An 8966-nucleotide genomic window follows, 5' to 3' on the forward strand; every position below is an offset into this window, starting at 1 on the left:
CTATCATTCTTCTAGATGTATCTCTATAGATCTTCATACCGAGAATGTAGGATGATTCTCCCAAGTCCTTCATAGTGAAGTTCTTTGATAGCCACACTTTGACTGATTGCAGCATCGGTATATCATTTCCCATAAGAAGTATGTCATCCACATACAATACAAGAAATGTTACCGCGCTCCCACTAACCTTCTTGTAGACACATGGTTCATCTATGTTTTTGATAAAGCCAAACTCTTTGATTATCTCATCAAAATGGATGTTCCATCTATGAGAAGCTTGCTTTAAACCATATATGGTTCGCAGCATCTTATACACAAGGTGTTCATTTCCCTTGGAAAGAAAACCCTCCGGTTGTGTCATATACACTTCCTCTTCAAGTTCCCATTGAGGAAGGCTGTTTTTAAGTCCATTTATCAGATCTCATAGTCGTAGTAAGCAGCAATCGCAAGCAAAATCCGAATTGATTTTAACAGGGCTACAGGTGAAAAAGTTTCATCAAAGTCAATCCCTTGCCTTTGTTTGAATCCTTTTGCCACGAGCCAGGCCTTATAGGTCTCCACCTGGCCATCTGCTCCAATCTTTCTTTTGTATTCCCATTTGCACTCAATAGGCTTCACACCCTCAGGTGCTTCAACCAAAGTCTATACTTGGTTGGTATACATAGATTCCATTTCGGATTTCATGGCACTTTGCCATTTCTCTGAGTCAACACTACTCATAACCTCATTATAGGTCATAGGGTCGTCATCATCAATACCTCTCAGGTTGGCGAGACACTCTCCCTGTCCTACGAATGGGCTGTTCCACAGAAGGTTGTTCAGTCTGAATAGGTGTTTCCACTTGAACCGTAGTAGTTTGTGGTTCTTAAACTTCATCAAGTTTAATCTTGCTCCCACTATTTCCTTCAAGGATAAACTGCTTTTCCAAGAAGGTAGCATGTTTGGAGACAAACACCTTATGATCGGTGTAAAAATAATACCCTAAAGTCTCTTTAGGATATCCCACAAAATTACATTTTACGGATCGAGATTCCAGCTTATCTGGGTCAACTTTCTTGACATAAGCTGGACATCCCCAAATCTTAACGTGTTTAAGACTCGGTTTCCTTTCTTTCCGTATTTCATATGGAGTTTGAGGAACAGATTTGGAAGGCACCTTATTCAGTAAATATGCTGAGGTTTCCAATGCATAACCCCACAGGAATACTGGAAGATTCGCATAGCTCATCATGGACCGAACCATGTCTAAGAAAGTTCAATTTCTCCTTTCAGATACCCCATTCAACTGTGGAGTATATGGAGGAGTCCACTGGGAGACTATACCATGTTCTTTGAGATAAGCTAGAAACTCTCCATTCAAGTATTCACCACCTCGATCTGATCGAAGAGTTATAATACTATGTTTGGTTTGTTTCTCCACTTCATACTTATATTCTTTGAACTTTTCAAAGGATTCACACTTGTGTTTCATCAAATACACATATCCGAATCTGATCGATCATCTATGAAAGTAATGAAGTATGAAAATCCACCCATGGCTTGCGTAGACATTGGTCCACATACATCTTTGTGTACCAATCCTAGCAAATCTGCAGCCCTCTCTCCATGTCCACTAAATGGAGATTTGGTCATTTTACCCAATAGACAAGACTCGCATGTAAGATATGATTCAAAATCAAAGGGGTCAAGTAACCCTTCCTTATTCAATGTTCGCGGTCTATTTTCACTAATATGACCAAGTCTGCAGTGCCACAAGAAAGTGAGATTTTCATCATCCCTTTTTCTTTTATTAGTATGTTCAATTTGTAGTAAATTATGCTCTATGTCACATACATACAGACCATTATTTAAAATACCACTTCCATAAAGAACGTTATCTCTAAGAATTGAACATTTATTATTCTGAATCCAAGTCTAACATGGGAATAGAAATAATATTCCTCACAATCGAGGGAACAAAATAACAATTATTTAAAACAATAGTCTTGCCCGTAGGCATATGTAAATGAAATGATCCTACAGCTTCAGCAGCAACTCTTGCTCCATTTCCCATCCGTAGAATCACCTCCTGTTCTTCAAGAGTCCTACTTCTCCTTAGTCCCTGCAACGAATTGCAAATATGAGAACCACAGGCGGTATCTAATACCCAAGTAGAAATTTAATTTAATGACATATTCAATTCAATCATGAACATACCTGAAACAGAAGCGGTAGTCTCACTACCCTTCTTCTTCTTCAATTCTACAAGGTAAACCTCGCAGTTCCTCTTCCAGTGCCCCACTTTATTACAGTGAAAGCAAACAGCTTTGCTCTTGGGGTCTTCAGCTTTTGGTGGAACCGGATTTTTTTCACCTACTTTCTTCTTCTTGGAAGGGTTTTTCTTTCTTTTCTTAGGATTGGAACCTTCACCAATTAGAAGAACAGAACTCTTCTTAGGGGGAAATTCGATTCCGCATTCTTCAACATGTTGTGGAGTTCAGGCAGGCTGACATCCAGCTTATTCATGTGAAAGTTCACAATAAACTGTGAGAACGAACCCGGAAGTGATTGCAAGACCAAGTCTTGGCTCAGCTCCCCATCCATGGCAAAACTAAGTTGTCCAAGACGTTCAATCAAATTGATCATCTTAAGTACATGGTCATTCACAGATGATCCCTCAGACATCCTACAACCGAACAGCTCCTTCGATATCTCATATCGAGCTATCCTCCCTGCCACATCATACAACTCTTATAGATGCATAAGGATAGTGTGAGCATCCATATGCTTATGCTGCTTCTGTAGCTCAATGTTCATGGAAGCTAGCATGATGCATTGAGCAACATTTACATTATCTATCCACTTACGATACACAACATGTTCATCATTATGTGCATCGCTAGCAGGTTTAGTAGGCTTAGGTGAGTCAAGCACATATTCCAGCTTCTCAACCCTGAGAACAATTCTCAAGTTTCGAAGCCAGTCAGCAAAATTAGGACTAGTCAACTTGTGAGCATCTAGTATACTCCGGAGTGATAGTGCAGAAGATATAACGTATATAGTAAATATGTAAATGATGAACACATAACAACACTTAGCAAATATTCAATTTCATTTCAAAATACTATATGAATCGGGTCTTTATTCATAAGTGGCTCTCACTAGTTTATCTAAATTATATAACCCCTTAAGTGAAAAATTAAGCATTCATAATGCTAGTGGGAATAGGGATCCTACATTTCATCACACAACCTCGGCTGTAGCACGAAACCTCATGTGATGTTCAATAGACAGACAACTTTTGTCAATTACATCATATGTTATTCCCTAATAAAACTTTAGCCTCTTGAATAATTGAGTCACGGCTGTAGCACGACAGACTCAATATTCTAAGTCAAGTCTAACCCAACATTTCGTACAATTGAATCAGTCTCCAACGGCCCACGGCTGCAGCACATAACTACCTTTAGATTCTAATTCAATGTACACATCTCTATGTAATAGACAAGTATTTCTTATTTCGAAATCAAAGCCCTCGGCTGTAGCACGAAACGAAAATGATTTAAAAATAAGAACTACTTTCTACCATGTTGGAAGGCTTTGACCGACAAAAGCCCGTTGTGTCATTGAACAATTACTACTTGATATTATTTAATTTTAGAGGGATTATATTATGTTACAATAATAATCATATTATAAATAGATTCTTCCTTTTAAATTTAATATTTCAAATCAATAATCGATAATCAGATGATTCCCAGATCGGGGGGAGCATTGTCAAGAGGCGTCACTTAATACCCCTTTCTTACAGATAGAAATCTGCTTTTGACAGAATCATCCTTTATCTCAATATTGAAAATTTATATTTAATTACGTGTTTCATAAACACAAGAATCTCATGATTGTATTCATAATATTATTGTTAAGGCAAGAAACGATTCATATTCTAGATTTTCTAGAGCACGCCTTATATTGATTTAAGTTCACCTAAATCTATCATCGCATGGTAAACATAGGCATATATCTCATATATAAAAATAAATTAACAAGTAAGTATACAAGCAATATCATGTCACACATTGATATAATGATGTAAGAATTTATTATAGCATTTAAAAGCAATTAAAACATGGTTTGAAACACTTTCGAGAATATAAACAGTTCAAAAATTTTATATAAAAAATATTTGACCACTCTATTAGATCCGTCTCGGAAAAACGAATCCAACGATATATTGCACGCCCAAAACGGAGTTACGAAACTCCCAGAAATCAAATTAAAAAAAACAGATGGGCTGTAACGCATTACAGGAACGCGTTACAAGCCCTGTAACGCATTCCGGTAATGCGTTACAACCCTTTTAAGCCATTGAAAGGTGTAACGCATTCCGTGAATACGCCACAGGGTGTAACGCATTCCCGGAATGCGCGACACCCCCTTCCCCGCGTGCGCTGCACGCGCCTACAGCAGCCGACACAGAATTTTTTTTTGTTTCTTTCTCTTCTGCGCCATGGGACGTCGTGCCCATCAACATCAGTCAGCAGAACTTATTCTTTAATTTCCAGCAGCATACAACATATATATATATACATAACAGATTACATATATATACATATTTAATTACGAAATTTAATTAAAACAACTTCAAAAAATCATAATAATTAATCCACACATCAGAAAATTATGAAAAAAATACCCAGACGATCTACAACACTTGTAGAACCCAGATCTACAGTGAAAACAATTTTGAGAAACAATTTCTAATCAATAATAATTAATCCATGATATTACTTGCAAAAATCATAATAAATTCATACAAGATCATAAAATTCTAAAATTTTTATCACAGATCTATATGCATACAACCTAAGCTCTGATACCATTGTAGGATTTTATACATCACAGAATCATGGTAAAACATTTTTCTTGATATAAAATCCATATAATCGCATATAAATCGTGAATAAATCGAGGGATCGATTACAAACCTTTAATAGCGATCCAAAAATGATGAACGGAGATCCCTAGCAGCTGCTCCTCAAGTGTGAAGCACTCCACCGGTATCCACCAAGAGATCAAAATAATGGAGGGAGGAAGAGGTTGAGAGAATTAGGGTTTTTATTTTTTTGGGTTGAGGAAAATAGGGTTTATAATAGTATATTTATAGGCAAAATTTTCAGCTGAAAATTTTCCATAAAATATTATTATTATTAACCCTTTAATTGATTATTCTTATTAACGAATTAACTAATAATTAAAACACCTTTTAATCATTAATCCCTTTTCTAAACACTTTTGAAAAATAATTTTCTCACTTGATTTAATTTCCAAAATTAAATTCTTAATTAATAATATCAAGAACTTTTCTTAATTAATTAAATCTCATTTAATCAATTATTAAATTTCCTAATTAATTATTTATTTCACAAATAAATAATTACCAGCCATTATTAATTAATTCCTCCACCATTAAATCATTCTCTTTTATGGTGTGACCCTATAGGTTCAATATTAAGCCGGTAGTAGAAATAAATAATAATAAAACTATTTTATCATTATTTATATAAATTCTCTAATTTATTAAATATGATTAATTAATAAATTAATCATGTGTATTCTACATCGTGAGGGATACTTCTCAGCATATCGCGACTATCCGGATAATACAAATTCACTGCTTAGAATACCAAGAACCTATTCAGTGAATACTTACCGTACAATTAATTCCTTCTACCCTGCAATGTCATGATTAAATACAAGGCATGGAACTCGTGTCAAGCCTATCTTATTTAATCATATGCTTTCTCATTCACTATGCTTAGTTCTAATTAATGTGAATTAGAAACTCCTTTCTAATTTCATTCACTCTAGCCAGAGATTCCTGAACTAGCATAAGTGGATTAGCATTGAACATTCTCTTCCTTTCACTGGAAGGGGTAGATCCTTTATTGATCATACACTATATTTGTGTACAAATTCCTACACCCGGTAGAGCCCTTATTATTGTCCCTGGAGACTAAGAACTAAACCAAAGTATAGTTCAGTGTACACAAGATGACTATGATGACCTCAAGTCTAAGGATACTTGTACAACTATCACTATGTGAACATCTGCTGACACGTGAGTGAACTCTATCAGTTGTTCAGCTGTGTGAGTCATGTTCAGTGAACTTATTCTATAATAAGCACCTACATACTAGCTATAGTGTCACCACACAAATGTCTATGAGAACAGACATCCTTCATAATGAAGCAAGCATAGTATGTACCGATCTTTGCAGATTACTAATTACCAGTTAGTAATCCTACGACCAGGAAATATTTAAGTTCAGAGTTATCATCTTTTAGGTCTCATTATTATGATCTCATCATAATCCATAAAAGGCTTTACTCTAAACTATGGTATATCTTATTTAAATACTTAAATAGATAAAGCTCGCTATAAAACCAAAACAAGTCTTTTATTAATATCAATGAAATCAAAACAGATTATATAAAAGTTATTCCTAAATCATCATACATAATTAGACTTAGGACACATCTCTTTCATAATCATAGGTGATCGTATAGTTTCAGAAGATCCAACTCTTATGGACTTTTCTCGGCCTAAAATTGATGATATTCAGTCTAGCATCATGCACCCGGCTATTGAGGCCAATAACTTCGAAATCAAGTCGGGCACTATTTAGATGGTGCAGAATTCTGTTTCTTTCGGAGGTGCTGCGACTAAAGACCCCAACATGCACATAAGGAATTTTGTCGAGATCTGTAGTACTTTTAAATATAATGGTATGACTGATGAGGCTATCAAGCTGAGGCTTTTTCCATTATCACTGAGGGATAAAGCTAAGGACTGGTTACATTCTGAACCAGCTGGGTCTATCACTACTTGGCAAGATCTTGCGCAAAAGTTTGTGGTGAAGTTTTATCCAATGGCGAAGACTGCGGCTATGAGGAGTGCTCTTACTCAGTTTGCGCAGCAACCTTCAGAATCTATGTGCGAAGTTTGGGAGCGCTACAAGGAAATGTTGAGAAAATGTCCACATCATGGAATGCCTGATTGGATGGTGATCACTGGGTTCTATAATGGTTTGGGGGCCCAATCTCGGCCCATGCTCGATTCAGCAGCTGGAGGCGCCTTGTGGGCCAAAAGCTATACTGAGGCTTATAATCTTATTGAGACTATGGCTGCAAATGAGCATCAAAACCCAACTCAAAGGATGATTCCTGGGAAGGTAGCAGGTATTCTGGAAGTTGATGCAGCTACAGCTATTGCAGCGCAGCTCCAAGCGCTGTTTATGAAGGTCGATTCTCTAGCCACCTATGGAGTGAATCAGATAGCTATGGTCTGTTAGCTTTGTGCAGGTTCTCATGCTACGGATCAGTGTTCTCTTATTAATGAATCTGTTCCGTATGTGAACAATTATCAGTGATCGCAGTAGCCTGTGCCAGCTACTTATCATCCTAACAACAAAAATCATCCAAATTTTAGCTGGAGTAATAATCAGAATGCTATTCAGCAACCATATCAGCAAGGCATAAGTAAACAGTTTAATCCACCTGGATTCCAGCTACCACAGCATTATGCTCAAAGGCAATCATATCCTCAACAAGGAGGTGCAGCTCCACCCTCTAGTGCTGATTTTGAGGAACTTAAGTTGTTGTGTAAAAGTCAGGTGGTTTCTATCAAGACCTTGGAAAATCAAATCGGTCAAATAGCCAATGCAGTGCTCAATCGTCAACCTGGCATACTTCCCAGTGATACTGAAGTGCCAGGAAGGAAGGAAGCTAAAGAGCAAGTCAAGGCTATTACCTTAAGGTCTGGAAAAGTTGCTGATGCTGAAAAAGCAAAAGAAGGAGAAGCTGAAGTTGGTGATGAAGAAGCTAAGCAAAAGGAGAAAGCGTCGGAACCAAGGAAGACTATTGTTGAACACACTCTGCCTGAGGGTAATACAGGGGAGAAACAACTCTATCATCCACCACATTTCCCTAAGAGATTGCAACAACAAAAGCTGGATAAGCAGTTCGGTAAGTTTCTGGAGGTGTTCAAGAAACTTCACATTAATATACCTTTCGCTGAGGCTCTGGAGAAAATGCCTAGTTACGCAAAATTTATGAAGAGTATTCTTTCAAGGAAGGTGAAACTGGACGACCTTGAGACTATTGCTTTAACGGAAGAATGTAGTGCTGTGCTGCAACAAAAGTCACCTCCAAAGCTTAAAGATCCAAGTAGCTTCACCATTCCTTGCACCATTGGCAAGTTGTCTTTTGACAAGTGCCTCTGTGATTTGGGAGCAAGCATCAATCTGATGCCGTTGTCGATCTTCAAAAAGTTGAATTTATCTGATCCAAAGCCCACCACATGTCTCTACAATTGGCTGATCGTTCTATTACATACCCACGAGGCATAGTGGAGGATGTTCTAGTAAAGGTGGATAAGCTCTTCTTTCCTGCAGACTTTGTTATTCTGGATTTCGAGGAAGATAAGAAGATTCCCATAATCTTGGGGAGACCTTTCTTGGCTACCGGCCGTACCTTGATAGATGTGCAGAAAGGTGAACTTACTATGAGGGTGCAGGATCAGGATATGACATTCAATGTATTCAAAGCGGTGAAATTCCCTACAGAAGATGAGGAGTGCTTAAAAGTGGATTTGATTGATTCTGCGGTTACTTCAGAACTTGATCATATGCTAATGTCTGATGCATTAGAGAAAGCCTTAGTGGGGGATTTGGACAGTGATGATGAGGATGGCAGTGAGCATATACAATATCTAAATGCTTCTCCTTGGAGGCAAAATCTAGAAATGTCATTTGAATCTCTTGGTACTTCTGACCTCACAAATGCTGAAGGAAAGCTCAAACCATCTATTCAGGAAGCACCTATCTTGGAGCTTAAACCATTGCCTGAACACTTGAGGTATGCTTTTTTAGGTGATGCATCTACTTTACCTGTTATTATTGCATCTGACCTTTCAGGTAGTGAGG

General features: G+C 37.4%; 1 non-coding gene across 1 annotated transcript; it reads right to left on the bottom strand.

Moving 5' to 3' along the window:
• Positions 1-6926: 6926 nt before the first annotated feature.
• Positions 6927-7033, bottom strand: LOC141662432 (small nucleolar RNA R71). The gene has a single exon (XR_012550549.1). It is a non-coding gene; the product is annotated as a small nucleolar RNA R71 (small nucleolar RNA).
• Positions 7034-8966: the final 1933 nt, after the last annotated feature.

Source organism: Apium graveolens, chromosome 5 (genome assembly GCF_009905375.1).
Source record: "Apium graveolens cultivar Ventura chromosome 5, ASM990537v1, whole genome shotgun sequence".
Classification (NCBI taxonomy): domain Eukaryota; kingdom Viridiplantae; phylum Streptophyta; class Magnoliopsida; order Apiales; family Apiaceae; genus Apium; species Apium graveolens.